This window comes from Apteryx rowi, unplaced genomic scaffold, assembly GCF_003343035.1.
Source record: "Apteryx rowi isolate R43461 unplaced genomic scaffold, aptRow1 scaffold_27, whole genome shotgun sequence".
In the NCBI taxonomy this organism is placed as follows: Eukaryota; Metazoa; Chordata; class Aves; order Apterygiformes; family Apterygidae; genus Apteryx; species Apteryx rowi.
The window spans coordinates 2,150,930-2,151,172 of record NW_020449085.1 but is presented as its reverse complement, the minus strand read 5'-3'; positions in this window follow the sequence as shown (position 1 = coordinate 2,151,172).

Sequence of the window (243 nt, the reverse complement as noted above, 5' to 3'; positions counted from 1 at the left end):
ACACACACACACACACCCCACTTGTTATTTTCTTCCTGCCCCGGCGAGTCCTGCAGCAGCGACCTCTGTTAAGGTGTTTTTCTTGCATTCAGGGAATTCTAGTGTTTTTCGCAGTCCCCGTGGCCCTGAACGTGACCAGTATGGCAGAGGGGGCCGTTGTGGCCGGGGTGGGGGCATTTTGCCCTTGCCAAGCGGGGCCGCGGGGCCTGGGTGGAGGCCCCGAGCCGGGTGTGGGGAGCAGGC